Here is a 14,478-nt window from a genome sequence, read left to right on the forward strand (position 1 = left end):
TGGACACAGTGCTTTCCATTGAAAACCTAAATGAAGAATGCACCTTGAGCAAATTTCATCACTCAGTCACATTTTTGTCCCCTCTATTATGTGATGTGTTCTTTAGAGAAAGCCTGTAATCACTTAAAAATGACCTCATGTTTTCTCTCAAAAGCTTTCTATTTTCTGGTTGTTTTCCTTCTCTCCTCCCAACGCCCAACCCCTGGCCTTTAACTGAAGTCACAGAACGTTCTTGTTTTGGAGTGCTTTGCCTATCCTACGGGAAGCCCATTGTGCATGGTCCATGGCGCGGTTCCAACATAATTGTTCCACTTTCTCCTGTTTCGGGGACCGCACATGAGGTTGAATTAAATATAATTTTCTCCGTTTGCATTTCCCTGGCGTTCATCCTAAGTGGCCCCGCACAGGAGCTCTGAGCTCTCCTCTGGTCTCATTCTGTGAGCTCCTTTCAGTCAAGGGCCAGGGATCTCATCACCGGTGCCGGGAATTTGCTCAGTGCTCAAGGATGCTTGTATTGGAGCAAAATTTTCTTTCATTATGACCTGCTCTTTGCCAAGCTGTTACGGTGGGAAGGACTGAGTTCCTACACACGAGTGTTGGCCATGATCCACAGACCACGAACCCTACCTTTTGCAGCAAGCCTCATCTACCTTTCTTCAATGGACCTTCCACCTGATCAGACAGGTTGTAGGTCTGCATATTCACCAGCAAGAAGCTGCTGAGTTCCTCAAGCATTTCTTTTTGAGTTCCTTTTATCCTCGGTGAAGCTAACTCATTAAACACATGCAGGGCTGACATTTAGAACTGACACCGTGGCATAATCTTCCTCAGCCTCCTCGAGTTACTGATTTGGGGAGACCTGACTGGTTTCTTCCCCCTCTCTGCTGGAGATGCCTGTGGTCTCTCCTCCTCCTTTGAGGTCCCTTTCCAGGATCCGAAAAACCAGAGCGTTTCTGATGGGGAGCTGTGTCTTTATCCTGCCTCTTCTGATTTTCCTTTGCTTTTTTTATGAGCGTTGGCTTGCTAAGCTTGCTCTTTTAGAATATCCTTACAGCTGATGAATTTTTTAAATAGTCCTTCATGTATTTCTATAAGCTTTTAATCGGTGAGATGAAATTTAACACCAAAAATGCCCTGCTTGGGGGTGGGACTTGTGATTTTAATCTAGTCTGTACAAAGCTTCGGGAAGCGACTAATGTCTATCACACACACACCAATGTGTACACACTGATGCACACGCATATAAAACTGAAGCTTATTTGCTAATACATATTGAAGTCAGTTATTTTGGCTGCCTAAATTCAGCACATTTTCCCAGTGACCTAGTTAATTCAAAGGACGTACTTCATAGAGGCGAGTTGTTTTCTGTTTGTTGTTTTAAGGACTTTTGACACGACTGCCTGATAGTGCTCTCATATTTGAAGTTGCAGTAGGAGCTCTTAAAATAAAATGAAACCTTCCCTCTTGGTACCTTTCCACTCGGGGGAGTTTGCCAGGTGATAATTTCACATCCAAACTTCATAGATGTGTGTACCGCATCCTTTCAGTGGCACTGTCTGGGGTGGCCAATTGAAAACATGCAGTAACAGACTTGTTAAGAGATAATTAAACATGGGGGAAATAGAACAATTGTGGCAGAGAATTTAATTGGGTTTAATTGGGTTCGGAGGAATAGGCTACGGTAAGAGAATAGCTCTTAATAGGAGGTCTGAAAATAGCCAAGGAAAGCATTAATTGCAGAAAGTCTGTGACATCTGATTACCGTAGTGGGAAAAAAAAAAAAAATGAACCAACCTTTTTATATCCTTCTGTATAGAGAAGGAGGGGACTGAGAGAAAGAAATCTTTCCATATATATATATATTTAAGAAACACAAGGAGTTTGGAGATTCAAAAGAGATCAAAAGGAATGTCCATACAGGTGAGGGAGAGAGCTACCCATTTAGAGTTTCAGAATTTTGCCATTTGTTATGAAATACTCTGGAGATTATATAATATTGGGACTTTCCTGGTCTTTTCTCTGAGAAATGGAGCATGGGGGTTGGAGGACAGGGTGGAGAAGTAGCAGTGGTTCCATCCGTTCTTCTTATCACTGGCGTTCTTTCTCATGGCTTCAGAGAAGGAATTCTCCCTGAGCACACAGCAGCCAATTTAGCATTCCTTTATTTCTCAAGTTGTAGGTTTGAAATTTGAGGGGCTTGGTTCAGAGAGAGAAAGACCATGTGCTTGCTGAAGTCTCTGTGGAGGTTAGAGGTGCCTTGGTCTTGCAGATGACTCCCACCGCCCAGCTCTCTACACCTATGCAAGGGGCACACATAGGTGTTTTGGTTCCTGGATGAGAGAAGCTAAAATGTTCCTATTAACCACTTGTTGTGGGCATAGGTTTTGGTTTTAGGGAGGCCAAGATGACACAGTCTCAGGTTCCACCAAACTTGTCCAGGGAGAGGGGACCAGGAAGACGTCCTTCACCTGGGTGGATATGACCAGAGCCAAGGGAGACCTGCAGGTGGAGGGAAAGGTCATTTATTTTCATGGTGGACTGATGCTAACGGCAGGTCTTCCCAAGGGATGGAGGAAGAGCCAGAAACACTCATACAAAATAGTTGAGTAGATGGTCTTCATTCACGTAACCACATTCACCTTCTCCACCAGCAGAGAGCTATGCTGTAACCTTTGCTGTATCCACCAGGTCACTAGAGCTGTCACCTCCATGAGCCAGGTTGTGTCAACAGTTTGGCCATGATTCAAGGGTTCTTAACCATGAATGTTTGGGGTATGTGTGTGATTATGTGCGACCCCTTTGTCAGCTTGTTGAAAAATGAACCATTTTTTTCTAGAAATTACTCTTTTAAGGGTCCCTGGGTGGCTCAGTCAGTTAAGCGTCTGCCTTCAACTCAGGTCTTGATCCCACAGTCCTGGGATTGAGTTCTGCAGCGGGCTTCTTGCTCAGTGGGGAACCTGCTTCTCCCTCTCTCTCTGCCTGACGCTCTGCCTGCTTGTGATCTCTGTCTGTCAAATAAATAAATAAATAAAATCTTAAAAAAATACAAATAAAAACAATACTTTTAAGTTCTAAGATAAATAAGCTTAAAAGGAGACCAGTTTTTTTTTAAAATTTCATTTTATTTTTTTCAGTGTTCCAGAATTCATTGTTTATGTCCCACACCTAGTGCTCCATACAATACCTGCCCTCCTTAATACCCACCACCAGGCGCACCCAACATCCCACCCACCTCCCCTTCAAAGCCTTCAGTTTGTTTCTCAGAGTCTACAGTCTCTCCTGGTTCATCTCCACCTCTGATTTCCCCCAACTCTCTTCTCCCTGTTTCCCAGTGTCCTGCGTGGTATTCCTTATGTTTCACCGTATGATAATTGACTCTCTTTGCTTGACTTATTTCACTCAGCATAATCTCCTCCAGTCCCGTCCATGTTGCTACAAAAGTTGGGTATTCATCCTTTCTGATGGAGGCATAATACTCCATCGTGTATATGGACCACATCTTCCTGATCCATTCATCCATTGAAGGGCATCTTGGTTCTTTCCATAGTTTGGCGACCGTGGCATTGCTGCTATAAACATTAGGGTACAGATGGCCCTTGTTTTCACTACATCTGTATCTTTGGGGTAAATACCCAAGAGTGAAATGGTAGGGTCATAGGGAAGTTCTATTTTTAATTTCTTGAGGAATCTCCACACTGTTCTCCAAAGAGGCTGCACCAACTTGCATTCCCACCAACAGTGGAAGAGGGTTCCCCTTTCTCCACATCCTCTCCAACACACATTGTTTCCTGTCTTTTAATTTCGACCATTCTAACTGGTGTAAGGTGATACCTCGATGTGGTTTTGGTTTGAATCTCCCTGATGGCCAGTGATGATGAACATATTTTCATGTGTCTGTTAGCCATCTGTCTGTCTTCTTTGGAAAAGTGTCTGTTTATGTCTTCTGCCCATTTTTTGACGTAATTATCTGTTTTGTGTGTCTTGAGTTTGAGGAGTTCTTTATAGATCTTAGATATCAGCCAAATGGAGACCAGTTTTATTGGAAGGATTGGAAGGATTATCAATTTATCATTTTTTAAAAAATCTGCCATAGTAATATATGTACTTGTTTCATGTATTACATATCCGGATCTGTTTAAGAGCCTCATAAATGCACAATTTCAAAGTGGTGGTGAGTTAATGTAGTATTTTCAGGTGTCTGCAATAGCATCAGTTTGATAGGAAAATATATGTGATTTTTTTATTGGGAGAAAATTGCAGGAATTTCTGATACTATTGAGTGTGTTTTGTGTCTCTGTGTGTTACACTTAACATTTCTAATTGGAGTAGAAAACACCACATTTCAGTTCACATTCAGCGAAAACAAAGATGAGATTTACCTGTTTACATTCATAGAACCCTCAAAGGGTTCCCCTGAAGGGCGTCCATGGAAGGGCATTTGGGTAGGAGAGGGGATCATGGAGCCTCAGTAGAGGAAAGGGTTTTAAACATTTTTCTACCCAGATTTCCATTTTAAAGCCTGCATGTGTAGGTAGGGATTTTTGCCAGAGCTGGGGGATGGGTGTGAGACAGACTAGGTCTCAGTTTGGTGGGTAGAGCGTGAGAATTCCTCCCTGTCAAAATAAAACCAAAAAATAGCATTATAGGGCTTATGTTCTCCCTATAATTTTTACTCGAGAAACTTTCAGGTCTCAAGATCAGTTATTGTTGAATGCTATTTACTGCCTTTCTTGGCAAAACACTTTTGATTTTAATGGATTTTATCTTGTGAAAATGATCGTGAGGCTTTGGAGGTAGATGTGCAAGGAGATGCCTTGGGGTCCTGTTATGTGTTCTGGACTTGATCCTGGTTCTGTCTCTCAACTTTGAACTTCTTATTCTTGCCTTCCTTTCTGAACCTGACCCTTTATTTTGCAGCTTCCTCCCTTCCTTTCTCTTCTCCCATCCCATGTAAGTGTGCAGGAGCAGCTTTTAAGGGAAGCATCTTGCCCATATTCCTGATCTCAGAAGCCCTAGTCATGTCCTAGAGCTGGAAAGTCATCCCTGTTAGGTTCTGATTCCCCATGCAGGAAACCTCTCTGTAATGATCTTCATTTCTGGGGAAGACTCCGTTTTCACACACCAGTACTCCTGGTGGAAGGATGCAGAGCAGATGATTTTGGGAATGGACTGGGGGGATCTGGTGCTCAAGACAGAAGACAAATCCTGGGAGCTGGTGCCAGAGTCGTGTTCGGGAAGGAAGATGCGTTGGAGAAAGGATTGTTTCATAACCTGGAGCCCTACAGCTTATAATCCTGTCACCTTTTCATTATAAGTGATTGTGCCATCCGAAACTCAACTTTGCTCTGAACAGCCAGAGCAAACCTCACACAGAAATATTAATTTCCAAAATACAGGGTCTTTCCTACAAGACGAAGCAGCCTTCCCTAGGAGATAAAGTAGGCAGAGAGGGTACAGGTTTCAGAGAGAAAAGAGGGCACTCCTGCTGGGGTTATGTAACATCGAAGTGGTTCTTGGGTCATGGATGGTGTCTTGGGATACGTTCTGAAGACACCCTCCATTTTGGACAGCACACGGCTCATTAGGAGAGGCTGTGAACAGCAGTTTCGAAGCTACTTACTGAAGACCCGCAGAGACCTACTTCTCATTATTGCCTGAGATGGTTCTTGTGGTTGTCTCCCCCTCGGGAGCACGCGCTTCTTGTGCACACTAACCTCAGAGGGTCCACGTGTTCAACCATCTGTCCGCAAACCCACCACAAGTGTTCTACCATCTGTCTGCAAACCCACCACACCTGAGGTTGCCGTTCCAAGTCACACTGCGTTGTTAATAACTGTGCAGGTCTTACTCAAACTGATCATTTTCTTTTGCAGGACAACTCGTTCAGCATCCTCTCTATCTTCAATATTGCCTTTTAGTGATTTAGATTTTATCGTAACTATAAATGATGGGAAGACATAGCCTTTGGAGAGCTCATCAAGAGGGCCTGGCATCTGGGGTCCTTACTTTGCTTGCAGACGTGCACACACATTTAGTCTGCAAACTGGATCAAAATGCTATTTTTATTTTTAAAGTCAGTTCTCATTGAAATTGGCTGAAACTGGTAAAGTGTCAAAGAGTCTGCCATGTTCTACTGATGTGTCAAAGAGGGAACTAAGTCTCTCTGTTTTCAAGATAAAATTCCTATGGGTAGAAGCCACAGGAGCTATACCATGGGGCACAAAAGAGGTTTAGGTCAGAAACATGAGTGGAGCTGGGGGTTGGCATACAGGTTTAAAGTGGTACCCACAGGAGGCGAGCTAAGGAGAATGTTGGGGAACCTGACCTTGCCACTTTTTCTGCCATTGTCTTATCTGACTTCCTTCTGCATCTTTTCTCTTCCCTTTAATTTAATAACCTCTGCTGAGACCTTCTGTTTTCCCAGTGCAAATATTAATCATCTCGGGTCTTTGCCCTTAGATTGCTCATGGTCTAGCCATGAATGTAAATATTTAGGAAGTACCTATGACATCATGTGAGTGTTCCTTCTGGTATTATCTTTCCCACTCTCCATAAATCTTGGTAAGCTCGTATGCACATCCTTGAAGTTCAAACTCCTCCTTTACCGTCTTGAAGAACCCAGCTCTCCCTACATACCTAAAGTTTTAAATGTATCTCTTAGACACTCCATCCCAGTTCTATCTTGCACGAACCCACAGTCCCGAAGGAGGAAACGGACCATACGTGTGCTTCATTGTAGGAATTTCAATACAGGCTTTATGTCATCAACTGGGATGTAGGCCATGTTCAGATTGGACTTGGATGGGCCTCTCCTTATCAGAGTGGGTTCCAAGTGGAAGCATTGACTAGGACCTCAGAAAGTAATTCTGATTAGCGAGCATTTCTGGGAAGGATACTTTTGTTCTAAATTTACCTATGTATGTACATATTTATATCTATATTTATGTAAACTCTATAATTATGGGTATGTAGTCACACACACACATACGTTCCTACATGTAAAGTGGCGTACCCACTAACGGCACCGTGTCACATTCTGTACTGTGCCCATTTCATAGATAAGAAACTGGACGCAAAGATAGCTCACACTCTCCTCGGTGGTTGCTGATGGAGTTGAAGGTGGGGTTAATGGTAGGCGTCATGACTCTAGAGAAAACGTGTGGGACCAGCCCCAAATGGTCCCCTAGGTATTTAACATGTGGACAAATACGTGTCACGAGGCATCTCCTTGTGTATTTGAGTCTAATTCTTCTACTGGCTCTTGAGTCTTGTCTTTGGAAAGGAATAATCAGCATTACATAGAACATATTTTCTTGACTATCTACAACACAAAGACCATTGGACAAGGTGCCATGGGGATCTACAAAGGATGGAGAAGGCATAATTTCTGAACCTAAGGGGCTTAATATCTCAGTGGTTTAGTTTGGAGACACACACACATGCACAGGTGCGTATTCATATCACATTATCAGTTTCCATCAGTAGAGCTATATATGGAAGATCTTGTGTATGTGGGATATATAGTGTTTCAGTATAATACATATTCCATGTCTATGTATGTAAACAATGTATAGTATATATATTATATATAGTTTAGGAACAAACTTATGAAATAACTCCATAGAATTAGACATGAGAGGAGGGGAGTAGATTATTTATACTGAACAAATAGTACCATAAATCCGTGTATTGGAAACAACGACGTGTTCATCCTGACTCTTGATGGAAGAGTCACGTGAACAACGTTGGTAATGTTTTTACCGCGCTGATCTATGTCTGACATATTGCAAAATGCATTTCTTAGCGGAGGGGGTGGGGGGAGATGGCTGCAAGGTGATTCCAGCTGTTTCTGACACAATAGACCTTCTCTTGTTTTTCTGGCTCAATTATCTCCCTGAAGTTAGGTTCTCCTGTTTTGCTGCACCACGTTCTATTCCCACCGGCTTCCATATTTCACATACACTCCGTTTCGAGGATAATAGTATGTGGTTTCCGATAATCCTCAGGCTGAAGGCATCTTAAGAGGTGACTTGGTCTGAGCCCTCCCTGTGTAGGTCAGGGAGCAGAAGCTGTGGCCCCTACGTGATGGGCTAGAGGTCTCCTGGCTAATTAGTGACCAGGGCAGTGGGTCTCTTAGCTGACCTGACTCTCCATTTCAACATTGCTGCCAGGACCCTGATTTTTTTAATGGACTGTGTTTGCAGATGGCCCCTTCCCCCTTGGGCTCGTAACATAACTTTGGAGAAAACAGTCTCCATCTTTCCTTCAGGTTATAAATCTATTTCCATAGTACATGGGAAGATGAAGTTACTGAGCCAAACCCACAGAGACATGCAACTCTTGATTAAAACTTGAGTTGTTAAAGAATCATACTGCTAAAATGTGCACTACATATAAATGTGGAAGTATACACATTAATATATATTTATGTAAAAATAAAAATTAAGCACACACACCCACTGCCGGACCACAAAATAGAATGTTATCAATTATCTTTGCATATCCGTGTTGGTTGAGCCCCACTGTCTCGTGTCTCACACACAACAGCTATCCCAGAATTTGGCTTTAATGATGGCCCTGCAGTTTTAATATTTTAGCACAACTATAGCCCTAAGCAATGCCCTGTCTAGTTTTGTATAATGTTATATAAATAAAACCATGCCATATGTATTCTTCTGTGACTTGCTTTTTGTTTTTGCAATTTCTTCATCTTGATACATACTGTGTGTATTTTCTTCATTTTTCTCTACTATATAGTATTCTGTTTGGGTGGAGCCAACATTTATTAGTCCATTCTCCTGTTAATAGGCATCTGGGGTATCCTACTTTCTTTGTGTGTGTGTGTGTGTGTGTGTGTGTGTGTGTGACTCTGGCTGTACGTGGACACTCTTGTGCATGTCTGCAGACACAAATATTTAAGAAACTCTCTAGAGGCGCCTGGGGGTCTCAGCTGGTTGAGCACATGACCTGTGGTTTTGGCTCAGGTCCTGATCTCAGGGTTGTGGGCTCGAGCTCTGCATTGGGCTGTGTAGTCTGTGGGGTCTGCTGGACAGTCTCTCCCTCTGCCCCTTGCTCAACTCATGTTTTCTGTCTCAAATAAATGAATAAATAAATTATTTTATAAAGCAGCTCTTTAGGAGAGATGGAGAAGATATATAACAGGTAGTATGTATGTGAGACTGTGTGTGTGTTTATGTTTACTGGCACCAAAGTCTTCTCTATGTTCGAGTTCCTCATGGCACACAGACTGGGTTTCCAGTGGAATGGCACTGATTTTCACCAGGATGCTATGACGATCTAGTTGGACCACACATCTTTGCTCAACACTCGATACCATTTGTCTTCCATATGTTTGCTAATCCTTTCCGATCTCTTCTGTATCTCGCCAAGAATGAATGAGGTCAAGCCTCCTGTCCTCTGAGACCCTTGGCCCATCTGAGGGTTTACCATATGGACTCATGGAAAAGAGCCACAATGATGGTTTTTAATCTCACTTGCATAACTAAAAAAAAAAAAAAAATTAATGGTACTAGTTATTGAGATAGGGAACAAAATACGGAGACAATGTGAGTGAATCAAAAATGAGATTTTCAGCACATGTAAGCCATGTAAGTGATAATATTCAGGAGACACAATGGTCTGACTTTGAAGATGAAAGACTGAGTTTGCTGACAGAAGTTCACATACACATTCTGGAGATGTTTGCAAGTTACTTGATTTAGACTTGGAAATCCTATTTGGTAATAGTTGAATCAGACACAGAAAATGAGTTAATGGGTTGTTCATACATGGTGATCCCTGTGCTTTCTTGGAACTCACAGACATGACTGAGGAAGCAAGCAGCCCTGTTAGGGGTAGTTTCATGGAAATAGAAACTTGTTGCAGGGTGGGATCATGTCTCCTTCCCTCATGGTGTTCCCATAACATAGAATGGTGATATTTACGGAAATACGTATTGACCTGCTTATAGGTTTTGTTCCTAGATGTGACCATGGTAAGTCCTCTTGTCCACATAGTTCTTCCAAAAATATCCATATCTTACGTCTAATCCTATATTCGGGCTACATACTATTGAGTGTCTCTGTATCCAGCCAGTTCTGACTGGACCCTATAGAAGCCATTCTCTCTTTGTCCTGGCTTTAGTCTGGGTTGCTCAGATCCTCTCGCTGTAAACTCTAGGTCCTTCTACTGTGGTTCAGATGAGTTCCTGACCCGTTCAGCTTCAGCAGAAGAATGGAAGTTGGGTGGGCAGGTGAGGTCGTTGTTGCTCTGAGGCTATTGTGGGGCATAAACCCACCTTGAAGAACCCATCTTGCCTCCTTGGCATCTTTATTGTCCTCTCTAATTACTTTATTCAACATGGCGGACTTGTATGGGATCTGATTTTCAGAACTGAAAGCAAGCGCAGAGCTCAATGGGCGATGAGCTGTAACATTTGACCAAAGATTATTAATAGAATGTAAACTTGCTCCCCTAGGAGAGAAGACCATAACATTAAATATATGCAAATAATACGCTAATTGGCTGATGGCTAGCATTGAGTGACTCTTAGTAGGGACCGACAGGGGTGTGTGCGTGTGTACGTGCATGTGCATGTATGTGTGTGTATGTGTGTGTCTGCATGTTGTGTAAGACTCTTCACAAAGCGGACATTGTTCCTCTAGGTAACACACTCACTGGGCTACCTCATGGGCGAGCTCTGTGTTCGAGGACAAAAGATGGACCACACCCCACTCAGAGACTGGAAAAAGTTGGTGTGTTCCCCAAAAGCAAAAGGGAGAGACCCCGGGGATACCTAGAGGTTGCACACAGTTTCAGGACTGGCTGTCTTAGGCTTTCGTAGTAAACAGCACAGGAGGTTTATTGTACAAGGTCATTACCTTGGACAAGGACCAGGGTCGGCTGTTCTCGTCTTGATGCTTCATGACGTCAGATGAAAGTGACTCTTCAAAGTGCCTCTTGGCATCAGATCTCTCTGTGACTCTCTGGCTTTCCATGTAGCTGAGAGGAGCGTGGAGTAGGGCTGCTTCGAGCTCCTTCATTCTTGTTCCCTTTTTGGGGGGGCTGGAGGTTGTGTTTTTGAAGATACATCCCCAAAGCTCTTTGTCCTCTAACGTATTTGTCACAGCCTGGAAAGGAAATGCCTTGAGTGCCCAGAAGACGTGATTTTATTCCTTGTTGGTTCAAAAATACCAAAATAAGTTTAGTCTGGGCTGTTCTTAATGAAACACATCTTTTAACGTGAAACCAGGCTCCGTTGGAGGGATGCACACTTTGGGGAGAAATGCATGGCGACTTTTATTTTGAGCCATTTATATTCTGATACGCTTGCATGGTTTCTGCTTTGTCTTAATTACAATCTCAGGCAGAATGACTGCCCTGTAGAGAATCATCCTAAAATAACCAATCAAGTTATACATCACGTCAAAATGCCAGTCTGAAATATTCCTCTCTGTGCAAACTTGGCAGAGAAACCATGCTGGAAAGCCCTTCTTCACGTTACAATCATATATCTTCAATGAAAATATGATTTTCACTTTTTTTCCATTAAAGTCTTTTATTCAGCTAATAATTAGAATTTTAATAATATTTAAATTTAATTTAATAATTTTAAATATTAATATAATTTTAATATAACTTTAAATTAATATAATTTAAAATAATATAAATTAATATAATTCAGTAAATAAATATAATGAAATATAATATAAATGAATATAATTTTAAATAATATTGATTTAATAATATTAAAATTATAATAATTAGAATTTTTCTAATTTTAGAAAAAATAATTAGAATTTTTCTAATAATTAGAATTCTAATAATTAGAATTTTTAAAAAATCCTTTATGACTTGTAATGCCAAGACTTTTATAGTTGACAAATACTTGAACGTGTGACCCCCCCCACACACGCACTTAACACATGCATAATCTTTCGTTGTAAGCACAGATTCTTAATCAGATGCATGACCACCAGATTCCATATTGGATGACTCAGACCTCTGTTTCTTCCTGTGGGAAGGACATTTAGTGGTCTACAGGGTCAGCAGGTTTGAGGTTCAGAAACCATGGATTTCAGATTGTAATGACTTGTGCAAATCAGCCAAATTTCAAAAAAGCAAGGGAATGCGTAAGACAGCCTCCAAAATATGCACATTATCTAGAAAGTGCTCACATCCCCCAGGTGCCTACTCTTGGGTCCTGCTGGTCCATGTTCTCTTTCCAGCCCTCAGCACCTTCTTGGTGGTAGGGGGTAGATTTGGGCAGTAGAAAGACTTGATCCTTGGACTCGGTGTAAAGTCTAGGCGTGACCCTGCTTAGGCACCTGTCATGTGTCTGTGGCTCGTGGATACTCTCATCCACGTTGACTTGAAGAAGAGTTGAGTGGGCCAGAATTTCCCCGCAGAACTCAGTTTCTAAGTCCTGACATAAACCCCCCAACCGAGTCCCACATTTATCAAGCTTTGCCTTCCAGGGACGGTGTGCCGCCTTGTGTGCATGATCTCATTTTACTTTCAGCTGCAAACAGATCAGGAAAGGGAGCCTCAAAGATTCTCAATTCTTTCTTTTGCACTTGCTCAGCCCCGTGACCCTGGGCTGACTTTGGAGCCTGTGCCTTTTGTCTCTGTAGGCAGGACTCTTTCAAGGATGCCCCCGTTAGGGTCCTACCATTTGTGTTTATCGAGTGGGCGTTTTTCTCTGCCCTACACCTTTGCATAGTGCACACCCCAGGAAGAAACTATGATACACCATTTACCTGAATCACAGGCAGCTTGGCTTACTTCCCTCAGCTCACAGATGTAGCATTTGGGGACCCGAGTCCATCAGAATCACAAATTCATGGCGTCTCCTTTGATCGCCCGGAAGGCTCCAGGAGGAACAGCGGATGCTGGTTCCAAAGCAGAAGGGCTTTCAGGAAAACAAAAGATTCCAAACATGTCATCACCTTCTTCTTGTTCTTGTCTGCCTCCTAATTATTCAGAAATTGGATCACAGTGTGGCAGAAATCCAAGTGTTGTGCATGGCAGAATTCAAAGATAGAAGGGAACACATACAGCCACCATTGGGTGAGATGCTTTTTTTTTCACTGTCATTGGTAAAACCCAGACTCGGAGTGCATTTTCATTCAGCTCTGATGAACTTGGCCCAGGATGTCAGGGACTATGGAATTCCCCCCAGAGGTGGCAGAGCTCCATGACCCATCCAGCTCCATTAAAAAAAAAAAAAAATTTGAGCTTATTGACATATTACTCAATAAGGGCTCCTCTATCCATTTAAATGCATAATTATACCCTAGTCTAGAAACACTCAGAATCACCCACAACATCTTTCCAAGCATGGTTGTCTGTTTTTGGAGTTGAGGAGTGTTCTCTTTCAAGCTACACTGCTTGCTACACGTAATGTGATGTTTTGTATGGCTAATGGGTCATTTACCATACTCTCCCACTCAGGCACAACCTTCTTTACTGTCCTCAGAGGAATGAGTTCTCTAGGGACAATCCTAGGATCTACATCCTGACAAGTCTGGGAGATTACACTCAGTGGGAGGGTAGCTCCAGTGTACCACCAGACTTTAAAATGGGCTGCTTGGGGCATCTGGGTGGTTCATTTGGTTGAGCGTCTGCCTTTAGCTCAGATCATGATCCTGGAGTCCTGGGATCGAGCCCCGCGTTGGGCTCTCTGCTCAATGGCAGACCTGACTCTCCCTCTGCCTTTGTGCTCTCCCTCTCTCTCGAATAAATAAATAAAACCTTAAAAAAATTTAAGTAGGCTACAAAAACAAGCAAACAAAAATAAATGAAATGGTCTGAGAGCTGAAAGGTTTACTGTAGATGACTTAGGAGAAAATCAGGATGGCCGTATGGACAGCTTTACCTGGGAATGATGTTCTGATGGGACATACTACGTCTTGTACGATCTTCCGTCTTGTTCAGTTTTTATGAGGAGGGGGCACTGCAGGGTGATGATCTGTGTAGCCTAATGTTGCATGCCACAGAATAACCCAAAAAGGTTTAGAATCCAGAGCCTACACTCTCTTGCATATCTGACAATTGTCTAAACGTCATAAGGCCAGTTTGGTCCGGTCCCACATGGCTCCTCCTCTCCTACTGAACAATGTTGCTAGGCTCCATGCCTATATCCCCTTAGGGAAAAGTGGCAGTTTCCTGAGACACCTGAGAAACACTGTTTTGGGGGTACCCATCCCCTGACTGGCTAGTCTTTGCAAAGAGTGAAACTGGGAGCCATCACTACAGTCATTTGAAAAACAGGTATAACAAATGGGGATCTGTTTGTTAACTCAACGGAGACTTGTTGAACGTTTTCTAAACGTCATGCATCATTCCAGGTAATGGGGTGCCTGGTGAGGATGAAGGCAAGTCCTGTTTTGCTAGATTTTTCTCCGTGGAGACATGGGTGGACGGATTCATCCTGAATGAGAATTTCATTGAATGATGTTGAGCGCTGCACGGAAGAGA

At 42.6% G+C, this 14,478-nt stretch overlaps 1 protein-coding gene across 3 annotated transcripts in view; it reads left to right on the forward strand.

Moving 5' to 3' along the window:
* The window catches only part of NLGN4X (neuroligin 4 X-linked), a 296,617-nt gene that overhangs the window by 58,460 nt on the left and 223,679 nt on the right, over window positions 1-14,478 (forward strand). The window lies entirely within an intron of this gene.

This window comes from Neovison vison, chromosome X (genome assembly GCF_020171115.1).
Source record: "Neovison vison isolate M4711 chromosome X, ASM_NN_V1, whole genome shotgun sequence".
Classification (NCBI taxonomy): domain Eukaryota; kingdom Metazoa; phylum Chordata; class Mammalia; order Carnivora; family Mustelidae; genus Neogale; species Neogale vison.